This window comes from Protomyctophum parallelum, assembly GCF_964188405.1.
Source record: "Protomyctophum parallelum genome assembly, chromosome: 4".
NCBI classification, from domain to species: domain Eukaryota; kingdom Metazoa; phylum Chordata; class Actinopteri; order Myctophiformes; family Myctophidae; genus Protomyctophum; species Protomyctophum parallelum.
This window is the reverse complement of record NC_139700.1, coordinates 57,769,998-57,787,230: the sequence shown is the minus strand read 5'-3', so window position 1 is coordinate 57,787,230 and position 17,233 is coordinate 57,769,998. Positions and strand designations below refer to the sequence as shown.

The 17,233-nt window shown below is 42.9% G+C and overlaps 1 pseudogene across 1 annotated transcript; it reads right to left on the bottom strand.

Annotated features, from left to right (window-relative positions):
• On the bottom strand, positions 1-16,759 carry LOC310857307 (annotated as a pseudogene). The gene is made up of 13 exons: positions 16,698-16,759; positions 15,788-15,846; positions 11,015-11,093; positions 10,707-10,828; positions 9,200-9,276; positions 8,237-8,276; positions 7,008-7,109; positions 5,652-5,712; positions 3,932-4,105; positions 1,972-2,218; positions 1,324-1,431; positions 890-986; positions 1-29 (listed from the first exon to the last, which is right to left on the bottom strand). The product of its transcript is annotated as an uncharacterized misc_RNA (transcript).
• Between the last annotated feature and the right edge of the window lie 474 nt (positions 16,760-17,233).

The window sequence follows — 17,233 nt, the reverse complement described above, 5'->3', positions numbered from 1 at the left end:
TCAATACAGCATGGAGCTGTGGACACAATCTGATCCAACAACAACAAAATATTCTTTAGTTTTGGGTCTGAGAGGCTAAATGTCATCAAACGGTGGTCCGTGGCTCAAATGGGTCTGAGAGGCTAAATGTCATCAAACGGTGGTCCGTGGCTCAAATGGGTCTGAGAGGCTAAATGTCATCAAATGGTGGTCCGTGGCTCAAATGGGTCTGAGAGGCTAAATGTCATCAAACGGTGGTCCGTGGCTCAAATGGGTCTGAGAGGCTAAATGTCATCAAATGGAGACCAAAATGGTTGAAAACCAACTGGTCTTTGGAATCAATAGAACCATCATGGAATGTGTTGTGCTGTGTGTGTTCTGGTTCCGTGTGTGTGTGTGTGTGTTCTGGTTCCGTGTGTGTGTGTGTGGGTGTGTGTGTGTGCGCGTGTGTGTGTGTGTGTGCATATATCTAAATGACGGAGCGGTTGCGCAAAGACCTGCCCGGCAGCACGTGTTATAAGTACTTTTTGTTGAATTACTCATGACAAAGTTGTACAGTATGTATGTCCATAACATAAACATCACTAGTTCTTTGTTTCAATCATTTTATAATTATTATTATTACCTGATCATATTCTTCTTAAATAATACAATTATTGAAAGACAGAACTAGTGTATTGTCTGCGCGTGCTGCTTGCTTACTTTATGGATATACATACTGTTGACTGTTGACAACTTTGTCATGAGTAATTCAACAAAAAAATACTTGCATTAAAAAGTGCTGCCGGGCGGGTCTTTGCGCAAACCGCTCCGTCGTTTAGATATATGCGTGTGTGTGTGTGTGTGTGTGTGTGCGTGCGTGCGTGCGTGCGTGTGAGGTCAGTATCTCTTGTCCTCAGGGGGCGTTCACAGAACTTGTTGTGTCGTCTGAAGAAGTATCCCGCTGCTAGGCAACAAGACACGTTGAACAGGAAGACACGCAGCTTCCAACGATATGATGTCACTTCCTGAGAGAGATGGGGGGGGGGGGAGATGTATCAGCTCATGTGGAGCAGTACAGTCTACATGTAAACATGTGAAGCAGTACAGTCTACATGTAAACATGTGAAGCAGTACAGTCTACATGTAAACATGTGAAGCAGTATAGTCTAGTCTACATGTAAACATGTGAAGCAGTACAGTCTACATGTAAACATGTGAAGCAGTACAGTCTACATGTAAACATGTGAAGCAGTACAGTCTAGTCTACATGTAAACATGTGAAGCAGTACAGTCTACATGTAAACATGTGAAGCAGTACAGTCTACATGTAAACATGTGGAGCAGTATGTAGAGTATTTTTACCTCTGTGTGTAGAGAGTACCTTTGGATAGAGTACCACAGTCTACATGTAAACAACAATGTGGAGCAGAGAGCCACCGATAAACACGATGAAGGAGTTCTTATGGACTTCTGAAATACACACAATAATATCTAAATACACACAATAATATAGTATAAATACACACAATACATTACCCTGAAATACACACAATAATATAGTATAAATACACACACTACTAGTTGAAATACACACAATACATTACCCTGAAATACACACACGATACATAAACAGAGTTCTTATGGACTTAATATACTTGGCTGTAGACAAATGTATAAGAAGCAGATCCGACTACATTTCTTTTGGCCCCAGACGGTTGAAAAGGGTTTGGTTTCATTAAGGATCTTAGATGTACAGTCCAACAAGGATTGGATATAAAGGCTATTTTATGTGACTACATGTTGTATTTATATCTGGGCCACAGACAAGACAGTACTTTCATTACAGATGTGACTACAGGTTGTATTCATATATATCGACACCACAGCGGTCAGTAAATACTTACTGAATGCCTCTGTGGAGGAGACGTACGTTAGCAGTAAAAATAATAATACTTACTGTATGTCTCTGTGGAGGAGACGTACGTTAGCAGTAATAATAATAATACTTACTGTATGTCTCTGTGGAGGAGACGTACGTTAGCAGTAACAGTCCAGTGTTCTCACACAGAGAACACAGACACACCGCGGCCGTCAGCAGGCGGTCAGTCAGGCTGCTGCTGCGTCGCCAGTATAACATGCAGTAAGAGGCGGTGATCAGATAGCGGGGGGCGCTGTGGAGCCCGATGCACGTCCTCCAGATGTAGCGCTCTGGAACCAGACTGATGGAGGCGGAGATGGAGGGGAGGTAGTTATCCACCTAAAACACAATACACATACCAGACAGTTGAGTACAAGTCACAGGCATACCCACCTGCCCCTGGCAGCTAAATAAAACACTAAGGGTTGCCCACCTGCCCCTGGCAGCTAAATAAAACACTAAGGGTTGCCCACTTGCCCCTGGCAGCTAAATAAAACACTAAGGGTTGCCCACCTGCTCCTGGCAGCTAAATAAAACACTAAGGGTTGCCCACTTGCCCCTGGCAGCTCAATAAAACACTAAGGGTTGCCCACCTGCCCCTGGCAGCTAAATAAAACACTAAGGGTTGCCCACTTGCCCCTGGCAGCTAAATAAAACACTAAGGGTTGCCCACCTGCCCCTGGCAGCTAAATAAAACACTAACGGTTGCCCACCTGCCCCTGGCAGCTAAATAAAACACTAACGGTTGCCCACCTGCCCCTGGCAGCTAAATAAAACACTGTTTACTTATTGTTATCCTTATATCCTAATGTTTTACTGTATCTCAACGGGTGAGCTCTGATTTTGGAGTAAGTTAAGATGCAGTCAAAACCATGTAAAACTAATAACTAATAAACTAATTTATGTGTGTGTGTGTGTGTGTGTGTGTGTGTGTGTGTGTGTGTGTGTGTGTGTGTGTGTGTACATGCGTGTGTGTCACCTCCTAAGTAGACTTATCTTAGCTCATGCCGCTAAGTGGCACATTATGAAACAGGAGAAGGAGAAAATGTCCGCATACTGTTGTTGAGTAGCTCCCACTGGCAATTGTATTTGAATAAAGGATGACAACGTTTCGACCCCTTATGGGTCTTCGTCATGTATGACATTATGAAACAGGAGCATGTCCAAACACGAACGCTTGACATGATGTGTGGTGAAAGTTAATTAGATTGTAGTTTAAAATATATTATGTGAAATGATTTTCAAGACGTGAGTCTGTACCCCTCGCTCAGTCCCATTAGGGAAAAACCAGGGCCACACAATACGTTGCTCCGGAACTACTCTGCCGGGACTGGAAGAACCAGCCGTCTACATTCCGGCTGTCACCCGTCTCTCCAGTGGTCACCATAATATAGTATAAATACACACAATAATATAGTATAAATACACACAATACATTACCCTGAAATACACACAATAATATAGTATAAATACACACACTACTAGTTGAAATACACACAATACATTACCCTGAAATACACACACGATACATAAACAGAGTTCTTATGGACTTAATATACTTGGCTGTAGACAAATGTATAAGAAGCAGATCCGACTACATTTCTTTTGGCCCCAGACGGTTGAAAAGGGTTTGGTTTCATTAAGGATCTTAGATGTACAGTCCAACACGGATTGGATATAAAGGCTATTTTATGTGACTACATGTTGTATTTATATCTGGGCCACAGACAAGACAGTACTTTCATTACAGATGTGACTACAGGTTGTATTCATATATATCGACACCACAGCGGTCAGTAAATACTTACTGTATGTCTCTGTGGAGGAGACGTACGTTAGCAGTAATAATAATAATAATAATAATAATACTTACTGTATGTCTCTGTGGAGGAGACGTACGTTAGCAGTAATAATAATAATACTTACTGTATGTCTCTGTGGAGGAGACGTACGTTAGCAGTAATAATAATAATACTTACTGTATGTCTCTGTGGAGGAGACGTACGTTAGCAGTAACAGTCCAGTGTTCTCACACAGAGAACACAGACACACCGCGGCCGTCAGCAGGCGGTCAGTCAGGCTGCTGCTGCGTCGCCAGTATAACATGCAGTAAGAGGCGGTGATCAGATAGCGGGGGGCGCTGTGGAGCCCGATGCACGTCCTCCAGATGTAGCGCTCTGGAACCAGACTGATGGAGGCGGAGATGGAGGGGAGGTAGTTATCCACCTAAAACACAATGCACATACCAGACAGTTGAGTACAAGTCACAGGCGTTGACACTAAGGGTTGCCCACTTGCCCCTGGCAGCTAAATAAAACACTAAGGGTTGCCCACCTGCTCCTGGCAGCTAAATAAAACACTAAGGGTTGCCCACCTGCCCCTGGCAGCTAAATAAAACACTAAGGGTTGCCCACCTGCCCCCGGCAGCTCAATAAAACACTAAGGGTTGCCCACCTGCTCCTGGCAGCTAAATAAAACACTAAGGGTTGCCCACCTGATCCTGGCAGCTAAATAAAACACTAAGGGTTGCCCACCTGCCCCTGGCAGCTCAATAAAACACTAAGGGTTGCCCACCTGCTCCTGGCAGCTCAATAAAACACTAAGGGTTGCCCACCTGCTCCTGGCAGCTCAATAAAACACTAAGGGTTGCCCACTTGCCCCTGGCAGCTAAATAAAACACTAAGGGTTGCCCACCTGCCCCTGGCAGCTAAATAAAACACTAAGGGTTGCCCACCTGCCCCTGGCAGCTAAATGAAACACTGTTTACTTACTGTTATCCTTATATCCTAATGTTTTACTGTATCTCAACGGGTGAGCTCTGATTTTGGCGTAAGTTAAGATGCAGTCAAAACCATGTAAAACTAATAACTAATAAACTGATTTATGTGTGTGTGTGTGTGTACATGCGTGCGTGTCACCTCCTAAGTAGACTTATCTTAGCTCATGCCGCTAAGTGGCACATTATGAAACAGGAGAAGGAGAAAATGTCCGCACACTGTTGAGTAGCTCCCACTGGCAATTGTATTTGAATAAAGGATGACAACGTTTCGGCCCCTTATGGGTCTTCGTCATGTATGACATTATGAAACAGGAGCATGTCCAAACACGAACGCTTGACATGATGTGTGGTGAAAGTTAATTAGATTGTAGTTTAAAATATATTATATGTGAAATGATTTTCAAGACGTGAGTCTGTACCCCTCGCTCAGTCCCATTAGGGAAAAACCAGAGCCACACAATACGTTGCTCCGGAACTACTCTGCCGGGACTGGAAGAACCAGCCGTCTACATTCCGGCTGTCACCCGTCTCTCCAGTGGTCACCATAATATAGTATAAATACACACAATAATATAGTATAAATACACACAATACATTACCCTGAAATACACACAATAATATAGTATAAATACACACACTACTAGTTGAAATACACACAATACATTACCCTGAAATACACACACGATACATAAACAGAGTTCTTATGGACTTAATATACTTGGCTGTAGACAAATGTACAAGAAGCAGATCCGACTACATTTCTTTTGGCCCCAGACGGTTGAAAAGGGTTTGGTTTCATTAAGGATCTTAGATGTACAGTCCAACACGGATTGGATATAAAGGCTATTTTATGTGACTACATATTGTATTTATATCTGGGCCACAGACAAGACAGTACTTTCATTACAGATGTGACTACAGGTTGTATTCATATATATCGACACCACAGCGGTCAGTAAATACTTACTGAATGTCTCTGTGGAGGAGACGTACGTGCGGGGGGGCGCTGTGGAGCCCGATGCACGTCCTCCAGATGTAGCGCTCTGGAACCAGACTGATGGAGGCGGAGATGGAGGGGAGGTAGTTATCCACCTAAAACACAATGCACATACCAGACAGTTGAGTATAAGTCACAGGCGTTGACACTAAGGGTTGCCCACTTGCCCCTGGCAGCTAAATAAAACACTAAGGGTTGCCCACCTGCCCCTGGCAGCTAAATAAAACAATAAGGGTTGCCTACCTGCCCCTGGCAGCTAAATAAAACAATAAGGGTTGCCTACCTGCCCCTGGCAGCTAAATAAAACACTAAGGTTTGCCCACCTGCCCCTGGCAGCTAAATAAAACACTATGGAAAGGCAAACGTCCCAGGCTTAAACTAGAGAAATTACAGGTACCAGAGATAGAAGGGGGATTAGTGCTCCCAAACATAATGTATTACCACTGGGCATCACAAATCAGATATATAGCAGAGTGGGTAAAATGATACAAATTCATCTTTTCTTGACTTGGAGGGTGTTGGATGTTTGTCCGCTCTTTCTGAGTTGCCAATTATAAAACGGAGCTATTTCACACTTTATCGTGAGAAATACCTTGAAATCTTGGAATCAAATACGTAAACATTTTGGTATTACTAATACATACTCAGTTCTTGCTCCTGTTTTTTGGAATCCTGAATTTGCTCAATCATGTTCAGATGTTGGGTTCAGAGCCTGGAAAGAGGCTGGAATTTTAAAAATACAAGATCTCTTTCTGGGTGGAACCTTAAAATCCTTTTCCCAAATTAGGAATGAATTTAATTTGCCTCAAGTACAATTCTTCAGGTATCTACAATTTAGGAGTTATATTCAATCTGTACCATTTTACAAAAGAGAGGCGAGGGAAAACAATTTGGAACAAATATTAATGAAAGCCTCTTCCTAAAAGAAGACGGTGATAAGCTATATATACTCTCAAATGTTCATTAAAACCACAAATATAAGTAGTAAAACATTTTGGGTGCCAAATTGATTCTAAAAAGTGGAAAAGAATCTTGCTAAATGCAAAACAAATTACATGTTCTAACAGAACTCATGAAACACAGTACAATATCATTCACAGGTTACATGTAACTCCAGCTATACGCAGTAAATATGATCCAACATGTTCTGGGCTGTGCTTTAAATGTAAAAATAATGAAAACCACCCAAAAAGGTAACTTTCATTCCACATAGCATTGATGGCCGTCCCCAACGTGCGTCGTTGCCGTGTTGGAAGTGATAGCGGTTGTATTAACGTCAGCCTCAGTAGTATCATCTCATGTGCTTGCCTATGTTTAGCAGTAGTTGAGGCCCAGTTGGCGGAACTACTCACCTCATCCACTCCTCGCTCTTGGAGATGAAGAGGCGGTATTTCATGGCACACTCCTCTGTGAACAGAGACCTGGCCTTGCTAGCATGGAGGACCAACTTCTGCCTGCGGAGGAGAAAAAGAAACACACACACACACCATTGGAGCATTTCTCAAACAGTGGGTTGGGTCCCATGATTGGGTCGCGGATCATTTTGTATGGGTCGCGAGTAATTATCCCCTTTTTTGTCTTCCATTCAACTCTCTCTCTCTCTCTCATTATTAAGTAGTGAAAATAGCAGATCTACAATCTCATAACGTATGCTATTTTCACTTGTTTGGGTCGCGGGTCTTGAGCTAAAAAAGTTTGGAAACCACTGGGCAGAACACGTCAGGAAACTGGACAATAGAAGAGTGCCCAGTTAGTCTAGTGAGTGTTTATTTCCTCTGCGACATTGGGATTGTATAGCATCTACAACATGAAGAATGGATCCATCCTGCCTTTTCAATGGTTCTTGTTGAATCTATGCCACAGTACTATCTATGGCTCTATGCCAGTGGTCCTCAACAGGCGGACCGCGGCACACTACCGGACCGTCGCACACCTCTCTGCGGACCTTGGAGAAATGATAGAATAAAGAGAAAAGGCCTGGGCCGTGGCTCAGCGGGAGTGACCCCCCATCTCTCTCCCCATTTCCTGTCAGCCTACTGTCTGTCAGCCTACTGTCTGTCTGTCTGTCTGAATATTTGTCAAAGTGAAAACATATATTTTCATACTCTGCCACCCCAGTGTTGGTTGGAATGGGACCCGGTTTGTATAGCTTGGTTTGACTGTACTAAAAAGGCATAGTTGTTTCTAGGGGTGGGGGACGAGGGGGGCAGCCCCACCCCGTGGGGCCCACGTGGCCTGCGACCTGCAATTGTAGTGCGCATGAGACTGGACCATGGTCTTATTCAAAAGATATTTGTGGACCTTCAGCATTTCTAGTTGAGGACCTGCTCTATGCCATAGTTAGGCAGTTCCAAAGGAAAAAAGGGGATCGAACCCTGTACTAGCAAGTTTTGATGGATTTATCCTCAAACAGAGGAGTCACTCTACGACACAGTAGGGGAATTACGTTCTCCTCTGCATGTATTCATTGTATTGTAGACATAATATTCATATCTAGCTAAAATAAAGCATGCCACACATGCTACAGTGCGCGCACGCACGCACGCACACACACATGCACGTGCACACACGCACAGCTTACTTGTCAAATGTATGGATCTGTTCCTCATTGTAGGGTAGACCTAAATGGAAAGGACAGGAAGAGCAAACCTGGAATCACATATTGCCTTCTATGCATACTAGTATTGCATACAGTAGGAACACAGCTAAATCATTCTTCATTTATCAATTTGTAACTCTGAGAGTGTACACTTTGTGTATGTAAGCAAATGTACCCATAAATAATAATATTTCTACACTCAATATTGTGATGCTAGGGTTTAAGTGGTTAAAGGTGCCTCAAAAGAACAAAGAATGGTTAAAAGAAAAAAAAACACATACCAAATGTTCAAGCTCACAGCACGTTAGCGAGCTTGTACATCTGCTATTTTTGAACATTTTTTAAATAATGTTGTGTGAGAGAACTACCGAATTAGAAGGCATTGGAAGAATCGGCCTCAGGTCTTATAGTCTGGCAGCCGAGGTGGACGGGTGGGGAATTTGGTATATAGTCTTTTTTATTGGAATAAAATATTGTCTATATACATACCGGTACATTCATGAATCCACTTGCTGAACGGGCTGAAAGTATTGGGCAATTATTTTATAGGGGTTTCTTGTGACCCTACCACTAACATCCTATGGCTGGCAAAAATGTCAAACTTTCCTTTTGCTTTAAGTAGCATGTGATATGTTAAACTAGGGGGTTGTCATGAATGTATGTATATAGTATATATTTTAGGCCAAAAATGTCCCACTTTAAACAAAATAAGCCTGTCAGCTGCCGGACTAACTCATTGCCTAGGGACGAGTTTGGAGTTCTGAGCAGTCCTAGACAGTAGACGGCCATCTTTACTTACGGTTCATTGAGGTGAATTTGGGAGTTTTGAAAATAAAAGGCCCTGTACATCATGTTGGCAGTGAAGGGACAGCGCCGGAGTTCAATGGTGGCAGTCAAAGTGTTTTAAGAAGCATTTCTCTGTGTTGGCTCGGTTCATGTACTCACGCCTCTCCGCCTTGTCCTTCTTGAACTGCTGGTAGATGGAGGAGATGGCATCCAGCAGCACTTTGATCTTCTCCACACTGTAGAGACATGACAACACTCACACACCGAGACCCTGCTTTGATGTGTGCGCACTGCTGCACAGCATGTGACTGGACGCATGGGCGCACAATGCACATACACACACACTAGGGCATTAACCAAACGTGATTTTTGATAGTCGACTCGAATACCATCAAAATCGATTTATAGTCGATTAGTCGGCGGTAAAATATATTTATTCGAGTGGAATAGTACTAAGAGAGTGGCGACACACTTCCTATGGGCTATAGTTCCAAACATTGGAACTATCCCATTGAGATAGAATGAGCACTTCCGCATTCCATTGTTACAGTGGGAGTCAACGTGAATGTCGCCACTCTTACTAGATTACGCTGAATGCCGCTCAGATTGGCCGAAATTAGCTCAGCTGTTTCAAGTCAAAGTTGCAAGTCCACAATGACTCACGGATGGACGCGTTGTGAGCTTGTAGATCTGCTATTTCTGATGCGCAAGACCGTTCTACGGAGCAGCATAGCATGTTAAGTTGTTCACACAATGTTTTGGAGAGTGGAGACTGGAGCGGGGAGGAGGAGGAATGAACCATGCAATGTTTTTCATACAACCCTAAATGTTCAACAACAAGTTACAACAACAGTTCCTTTGGTTTTTAGAAGGAGCTACAAGCTCGGAGGAGGTTTGCTAGCTAGCAGGCTGCCAGGCTATGAATCAGATGATCAACTACTTAACTCCATCGCAAGTCTTTTGCGACTATTAGAACTATGATCGTGCGGCATAGCTGTTTGTTTTTAATAATGCCACACGCGGCACGCCTGGACTTTTGTTGGATAAGCATGAAGAAACATGAAATCACGGCAAGAGCTACTGTAGTTTGACTGTCACCAAACTGGATAATATTGGGCAGAGCGAGGAGGAACTCCTGCTAAACTTTACTGTACCGGACGACGACGACACGTCTCCAATCTAACTACAGTAATAAACTCACCAATAGTAAAAGTATTTACACACTGTAGTTGTCCCCATTGATCTTATGAGCCTATGAGGCATATCGCATTATGCTTTTCCCAAAGAAAATCTGTCTTGAATGCTGCTAGTGCCACCGCCGCCCACCGCACCTACACGAGTGAGGGTGACGGCTAAACCCACGTACAGTAGGCTTGTATATGATATGAAAACAATCAGCCAAGAATGGATTAGTACTGAAGTTGGCGAACTACCAACAAAACAACCGAGCTCACAGCTGCATGCCTGCATGTCTGCTGTAGAAAAGCAAAAAAAAGAAAAGAAAAAAAAAATCATAAAAAATATTAAAAATAATATTAGCGAATAATTGGATGTCAATTAACAGTGTCGACTAGTGTTTTGCTAGTCGACTAGTCGACTATTCGATTATTATGTTAATGCCCTAACACACACACACGCACACACGTGCGCGCACATGCATACATACTTGCGATCTTCTGGGTGTGTCCCCACTTGCTGTATCCATGTTTCTGACAACTGACCCCCTGGCATGATCTTGTTCTTGATGTCCTGTGTTGTCCTTTCCATGGGCTCCAGGGAGCTGGAGATCTGCAGTGCACACACACACACGTTACAAAGGTGAGACAGTTGTTGTCATACAGTGATGCATAGCATTACAGACACGTCAAAATCAGTTAAAACATAGTCACAACAACCCGCAGATGCTATGATCGACGAGTGACGCGGTCGCACGACGGAGCATAAATGAGGCTCCGGGGTTGGCGGTGAACTCACTCTCAAAACCTTCTTGCGCATGTCGGAGATCTGGTCGTATTCTGACGACAGCATGTTGGCCTGCATCAGCACCTCGAACCTAGAGAACGACACCATGAGACAAACAATGATGACACACAGACACCACGAGTCACACAAACCTATACAAAGACACTGTGGGAGTCCCTCTGTAAGCAGTGTTCATTTGGTTGACTAAGACTAAAAGACTAAATATTTTTTACATTTGGTCGACTAAGACTAAACTATTTCAGATGATCAAAATAAGACGTGTGGTCAGGCCCGGATTAACAATGGAACTCACTGGAGTTTAAGCTCCAGGGCCCGCAGCTTGCAGTGCCCTACTGTGTAAGACTATTTCAAATAGGTACAGCTGTTGCTTCCATTGAAAAATGTAACGCAACACAGGAACCCCAGCGAGTGTTTTGGTCGTCCAACAGTTTCTTAACCACTAGGTGGGAGGAGATCCAGCATCAGGGAGAAGCCGTATAACTCTCTGGGAACAGCGGTGATAGTGCTGGCGGTGCGCTGAACGCACGTGCGTTCATTCACTGGACGCAAAGTGTCATTCTTGATTGTATTACATGCATGCAGCGAATCACATGCACGCATGCGAATTGCACATGCATGGGGCGTTTTGATTTGGTATGGCTCAGGGCCCTCGGCACCGCGTGTGGTGTGTTATTCAAAAGACTAAGACTAAATGAGAATTTGCTGCCAAAATTAACACTGGATCAAGGGCATGTACTTATTTCTTGTCATTCGATACTAAAATAATAACAAGACATGTTTTATGTTGTTTTATGTGACTGTAATGCACATTCAAACCAAACGACTAAGAAGTCTAGACTTGGATAGATTATCATTAGTTCAGCCACTAAACCATTTCAGATGACAAAATTAGGACAGAAACTATCTGGTCTGCTAATGAAATAAGACTAAATCAGAAATTTGTCAAAGTGTGTGTGTGTGTGTGTGTGTGTGTGTGTGTGTGTGTGTGTGTGTGTGTGTGTGTGTGTGTGTGTGTGTGTGTGTGTGTGTGTGTGTGTGTGTGTGTGTGTGTGTGCGCAACTCACAGCCTATCCGTCCTCTCCAGGATCTGGGTGCAATAGTTACATAGATGGATAACCTCTGCTGTCTTGTGCACAATCTCAGTGTAGTCCTCCTTCATCAACTCACTGACGGACGGACAGACGGATGGATCGATGGACAAAGAGGTTAAATGTATAGAGTGACAGAAGGAATGCATTAGTTACATCCTACTCATCTAGAGCTTACATTCAAAGCCATTGTTAAATAGAGAAGTCCTCAGTCGCTCATCGCTTGGTTTGGGGAAGTCATTTCTCAATTGGAGAATATCATCGGGCCATCTTAAAATAATCACATATAAGCATTGTGGTCCAAAGATAAACAAGCCGCCTCTATATCGTAATCGTTTACGGCAGTCAAGTTACTCATATTTGATGCAGTCCGTTTCTGGGGAAAATGTAACAAATTTGGCGGCGGCAACATTAGCGTTTTCTCGATGTCGGTTGATGCTTCATATCCATATGAGTCAAACCGCTGTGCGCATTTGTTTATTTGTTTATCTCATAGCGCCACTTGGTGGCGCACTATGATCTTGTCATAGAAACATAGCTTTTTCAGAAAACTGTCAGGATGTAGAAGACATTTTTTTAATCTGATCTCAGGTCAGAATGGGTTAAAACAGCATATTTGTAGGCTCACGTGGACTAAGTATAAAATAAAATAACCATTTGGCAGTACTCCTTTTCTCACCAGCTCCTGATACACCAACAGTGAATCCCAGGTCTTCCAGAGGTGCCCGATGTCACCTGCAAAGGTCTGGACGGGGGGGGAAACACTGTGAATGTGTACAGTGTGTCTAATATATCGGTTTGAGCAGATATTTATATCGGTTTTAGCAGATATTTATATCGGTTTGAGCAGATATTTATATCGGTTTGAGCAGATATTTATATCGGTTTGAGCAGATATTTATATCGGTTTGAGCAGATATTTATATCGGTTTGAGCAGATATTTATATCGGTTTGAGCAGATATTTATATTGGTTTGAGCAGATATTTATATCGGTATGAGCAGATATTTATATCGGTTTGAGCAGATATTTATATCGGTTTGAGCAGATATTTATATCGGTTTTAGAAGATATTTTATAATAATTATGTTAAATAAATAAAAGATTCTGAAACAGCCTTTTGTGATGATGCAGGCTGCAAATTATATCAGTGTTTTCTGAGGAAGCTTTCAAAAGAGTCAACAAGTTGGAACATTTTTTAACTAGAAAAAGTGCCCTTCTGGGCACAGGTCTCCACCAGGAGGATAGGAGTGTGTGTGATGTTTGGCAAAATGTTTAGGAGTAATATAAACATGTTTTTGTGTTTGTTTGTTTGTTTGTTTCTTTTTCTTCATTTCTTCATTTTGTTGAGGAAATGCAGAGCCAGATCACTCATAGCATCTCTGAGGATAGAATTCTGGATGAGCAGGACATGTGCAGCATTTTGTAATCAGTGTAGAATCTGAGAAATCCAACAGGCTCGTCTTGATCACATGACTACAGAGATCATTTGTACCGATTTGCGTGAGATTTGGATGAAATCTGTGCGACTAACATAAACAATATATTTTGCAGAAATCGGCCTCATGGTGGCGCTATAACCGGCAGATGTGGAGGGATGCAGGGAAAATGTTTTTCCATGGCCTCTAGTATAGGGAGTGCACATACATAAGTTGTATACAGATCGATGCAGTTATAGGTAAAACAGGAATTAGCCTGTTATAGCACCACCGTGAGGCTGATTTGGGAGAATAATAGTGGCGTGTCGTCCTCGGCCTACTGGAAATGTGTGAGTATAATTTCATGGGAATTGGACACTGTGTTTGTGATTTGTGGCATTTTGTTCGAAACGGACCAATCATGTGAGCTTTGGAAGCCAATCAGGATGGCAGATGGGAAATTGTGCAGATCCGTGTTGATCACATGACTATGGAGATAGTGTATAGTACCGAATTGCGTGATGTATGGATAAAATGTTTACGAGTTATCTACAGAAATGTGTTTTGCCTAAATCGGCCTCATGGTGGCGCTATAACAGGCCGTTGAGGAATATTTGGGGCAGAGGTTCGTCGTTGGCATCCAGGGCGTTGTGTGTGCACAGTTTGGCATGGATTGGGCCAACGGTGCCGGAGATTAGCTGGTAACGGACGGACGGACAGAAGGATGGACACACGGACGGAGTGCAAAACATACTCTCTCCCCATGCCTTCGGCCTGGTGGAGACAATAAAAATACTACATTCAAGCAGGTTAGGTTGGCATATGGGCCAACATTTCAATACTGGTGCATCCCTGTTTTCATTTACTGTATTACTTATGCACGTCTTTGTCCTCCGTTTTATGTGAGAGCAGTCAGGACCACAATGGACTTACTCCATTGACTTACTCCATTGTGTTTATTTCAATCCTCGATTGTTCTTTAACCCTCGAGTGTCTTGCGATGGTTTCAAGCCATCAGATCAGATCAGATCAAACAATTCCAGCCATTCCCAGATGAGTGTGTGAGTGCAGCTCTTTGTTGGACACAAAGCTGTGTCCATTTCCATTCCTGATCAATTATTCATGATCAAACAGCCTACAAAAACCCAGCAGCCTGCCTTTTGCAATTGTAATGTTGTACTCTTTGTCTGGATAGCAATCCATTTTCTGTCATAAGTGACATGTCTGCTACTGTAGCGCCTAAACCCCTATATTAGGTGTTACTGGTTACCGGCAGCCAGCTTGATGTTATGACGTGTGTTCCAGAAACTGATGTTCAAACATGTGCGTAGAGTACATTAAATTATATTTATTAGCTCTGCTAAAGTGCTATACTTTTTACATACTTTGCCTATAAATAAACCAAAATAGTGTCTCAATCACACAGAGAATCAGTCTTGAATAAAAATGGTGCATTTATATAGCGCCTTTATCCAAAGCGCTTTACATAGATTGTGCATTACATTCACCCATTCACACACACATTCATACACCGATTGCGGCGGAAGCCATGCAAGGTACCAACCATCACATCGGGAGCAATTTGGGGTTCAGTGTCTTTGCCCAACGATACTTCGACATGTAGACAGGAGGAGCTGGGATTCGAACCGCCGACCCATGGATCATTGGACGACCTGCTCTACCTCTTGAGCCACAGTCGCCCCGAATCACAGTCTAAAACTGTCAGCAACACCTGCACCTGATTAGGGTTAAATACCCTCCCCGTAACCACGGCAACCTAGGCCTTGACAAATTGCCAATGCCATGCAGTGACATCATTGACACAATAAGGAGGCTCAAATGGCTCTTACTGCTACTATAGGCCCAATCGCAATTACTTGAGATAATCACAATTCTTTTTGATTGTGTGTGTGTGTGTGTGTGTGTGTGTGTGTGTGTGTGTGTGTGTGTGTGTGTGTGTGTGTGTGTGTGTGTGTGTGTGTGTGTGTGTGTGTGTGTGTGAGACACACTTGAACAATGGGAAATGTGAAAGTGGAGAAGAGCTCTATGGTGGAAACTAAATGCTAATTCTTCATTTAGTCAGAAAGTTGCACTATATCTGAGTATTTGTTTTATTTATTTTGTATACAGTTCATAAACCTTTCAGTCTGTATGCAAGTTGCATAAATATAATTTAAGTTGTGTGTGTGTGTGTGTGTGTGTGTGTGTGTGTGTGTGTGTGTGTGTGTGTGTGTGTGTGTGTGTGTGTGTGTGTGTACCTTTGCATAGCTGGCGTCCAGGTCTAAGTCATAGCGAGGCTGGACTTTAGGTGGGCTGGCTGTAACGACAGGGGTCAGCGTTCAGTGGCTTTGTTTGAAGTTCTTCTAGCAGCAGCAGGTATCAGTGTCTAACTAAGTACATATACTCAAGTACTGTACTCCAAGGTGTGCCGTGATTTTTTTTCTTCCAGTTTTTCATGTGTTTATGAGGTGACAGTACCCCTTGGAATGGTTCATATGTGCAATTTATATTTAGGGATTCTTCCTGGAAGCTGAAACCTTGACAGTCAAACGTGCCAATGAAAAAAACTGATATAGTGACATCACTATATCACTGCCACCATCCGACGCAGTCCACAAGTTCACAATGTGAACAAAGTGAACTTGAGAAGCAGTGTTGATTTCGTCGACTAATGACAAAAAATTGTCGACTACCTTTTTTCACTAACGAAAACTAAATGAAAACTAAGCTATGATGACTAAAACTAAGACTAAATAAATTGACAATTTTGTCAACAAATAAAAACTAGACTAAAATGTTAGGAAGGGACAAGAGATCCAGTATAAGTAAAGGACACAAGTAATTTTACACTTGGTTGCATACTGGAAATAGCAAGTGTAAAATCAGCCATTAGACAGCATCAAGGCCCGCCAAAATACATTTTAGTCGACCAAATCAACTGTAGATTTAGTCGACTAAAATCTTGTGAAATTTAGTTGACTAAAACTAGACTAACACTAAAACATTCCAGGTGACTAAAATGTGACAAATTGAAAACTATTCAAGAGACCATGACTAAAACCAAAATCTAAATTTGCTGTAAAAAACAACACTGTTGTGAAACTCAATGCTGCCCCCGTGTGGCGGAGTCAGGTTAGGTCTACTACCACCACTACTACTACTACTCACGGTCCTGGAAGAGGAGTCCAACGACGGACTCTGGGCTCACAAACATGATGGGGTTGTCCCGGGTGGTCCTGGGGAAGTTCTTGGCCTGCCGGTTGGGGTCCAGCACCAGGCGGCGCCCCTCGTACAGCAGCTCCTGGTTGTGAGGGGCGATGCTGGTCCGGCGAGACATCAGCTCCTGGAACAGCGTCGCCCTGTAGTGCAGAGGTTCCAAAAACGTTCTCATGTCAAGGACCCCCAAAATGACATATATTAGCCCCGCGGACCCCCCATTTGAAAATATATGCCATAAGAGAAGATTTTTACGGCTCTAGCAATGAATTTCAACCATTTTCATTTCAAGGAGCCCCAGTTTGATATACAACAGGCTACGTACCCCCATTTAATTGCATTTCTATCTCTGGGAGACTAGGAGAGTGGACCCCCTGGAACTCCTCGGGGACCCCTAGAGCCTGGGATAATAACTACAAGCTATAAACGTGGTATGGCGATATAACGATCTATTCAGCAACGTTTTTCTTTTCTTCTTTTCTTTTATG